Here is a 2,048-nt window from a genome sequence, read left to right as displayed (position 1 = left end):
TGGGAGCAAAGGCTCTCTCTGGATCTTTTGCTTACCTTTGGATCCTTTTCCTCCACTGAGCTGCCTTGTCTTGTCAAAGCCTTGATATGAAACATGTGCCGAGTTTTATTGTCACCTGTTACACTGTATTTGGTTGATGTTCCTGGGAGTCCTGTGCTTTTCTGAGAGGAGGGGATGGAGGATGGATCTGGGAAAAAGGGGAGGTGGAGTGGACAGGCTTGGGGAAAGGAAAGGGACAGAAAGTACTATATGAGAGAAAATTAAATAAGTTTCCCTTCCTCTTCCGGATTGCGAGTCTGGACGTCTGCACTTGGTTGCAGGTTTTTGGGGTACCGCTGTAGCAAGACTCCTCCCGCAGCTGCCCCGAAGTGAGGGCTCCTAGCAGCAGAGAGAGCCATGGAGGGCCAGCGCATGGAGGAGCTGCTGGCCAAGGCGGAGCAGGAGGAGGCGGAGAAACTGCAGCGCATCTTGGTGCACAAGGAGCTAGAGCTGGAGTTCGACCTGGGCAACCTGCTGGCTTCTGGCCACAACCCCCCCAAAGGTGCTGTGCCAGGCCGGGCCATCACCCGAGGCCGAGCTGCGGGCCCTGGCGCGGGACAACACGCAGCTGCTCCTCAACCAGCTGTGGCTGCTGCCGACCGAGCGCATGGAGGAGGCGGTGGTCGTGCGCTTGCTGGAGCCCGCCATGCGCCTGCCCGCGAGAAGCCACTGCCCCGACTCTGGCCGCTCACCCGCTGGCAGCAGTTCGCACGCCTTAAGGGAATCCGTCCCAAGAAGAAGACCAACCTCGTGTGTGATGAGGCTAGTGGCCAGTGGAGGCGCCCTTGGGGCTACAAGCGCGCCAGGGATGACACTAAGGAATGGCTGATCAAGGTGCCCAGGAGCGCCTACCCCATGGAAGACCAGTTCGCCAAGAGGATTCAGGCCAAGAAAGAAAGCATGGCCTAGAATGAGCTGAACCATCTGAAGAACCTGGCCCGCGCGCACAAGATGCAGATGCCCAGATCAGCAGGCCTGCACCCTGCAGGACACCAGAGCAAGAAGGAGCTGGGCCACACCATGCAAGTGACCAATGTTTCCACTGCTTTGGTGGGCCGCTTCCAGGAGCGCCTCCCCAAAGGAGAAGGCTCCCTGGGGCTCCATCAAGAAGAGGAAGTTTCAACCCCTCTTTGGGGACTTCGCAGCCTAGAAAAAGAACCAGCTGGAGCTACTTCGAGTCATGAACAGCAAGAAACCTCAGCTGGACGTGAAGAGGGCCACCAACAAGCACATGAAGGAAGAGGACCAAGAGGAGGCCGCCAAGAGGAGGAAAATGAGCCAGAAAGGCAAGAGGAAAGGGAGCCTGCAAGGACCTTCGGGTAAGAGATAGGTTGGCCAGCCGGGTCAGGGAGAGAAGAGGAAAGGAAACTTGGGAATCAAAAAGCACTCCAGGCCTTCTGCTTTAGGTGGCAAGAAGAAAGGAGCTCCGCACCAAGGTGGGAAGAGGGGGAAGTAGTGTTCTCCCCTCTGGACCTGTTCTGAAAAGCTGGGACTATATTGAAGGTTAACTTGGGCGGTATAGGTGGCCGCTGCCCTCAATGACACTTGACATTAAAGGGACAGGTTTGCCTCCCCTCGGGACAGTGCTGGACTACGAGTTAATTGAGACACTGACTGGAAATTGGTATATTTTGAGAATATGAGAATTGTAGAAATGATACAGCCAGAACCAGGAGTAAGTTAAGGCCTGCCTTTTTATCTTGACTTTGGGTACTGGGTAAGGGTTGATCAGATTTCTAAGTTGTAGTAGATTGGTTTCAACATTTTTGCATTATTTTTATAAAAAAGCTTGTATATTTATCAAAGCAGGGAGGACGGGGGAAAATTACATCTACCTGTGATTTACAAGTATTGTACGCAGGTAACTGGTGTCGCCTTTAACTTTTACTGTCGGTAAAGGTTGTATGTGAAGCCAGTAACCTGGGACCAATATGGAGTGTGCTTGAGAAAAACAAAGTAGTTACAATGGTTACAAAAAAAGACCCCTTGTTTTAGGAAAACGTTGGCAC

The 2,048-nt window shown here is 53.0% G+C and overlaps 1 pseudogene; it reads left to right on the top strand.

Annotated features, from left to right (window-relative positions):
- Positions 1-378: 378 nt before the first annotated feature.
- On the top strand, positions 379-1,495 carry LOC110314957 (annotated as a pseudogene).
- The last annotated feature ends 553 nt before the right edge of the window (positions 1,496-2,048 follow it).

This window comes from Mus pahari, unplaced genomic scaffold, assembly GCF_900095145.1.
Source record: "Mus pahari unplaced genomic scaffold, PAHARI_EIJ_v1.1 scaffold_14755_1, whole genome shotgun sequence".
NCBI classification, from domain to species: Eukaryota; Metazoa; Chordata; class Mammalia; order Rodentia; family Muridae; genus Mus; species Mus pahari.
This window is presented reverse-complemented; position numbering and strand designations above follow the sequence as displayed.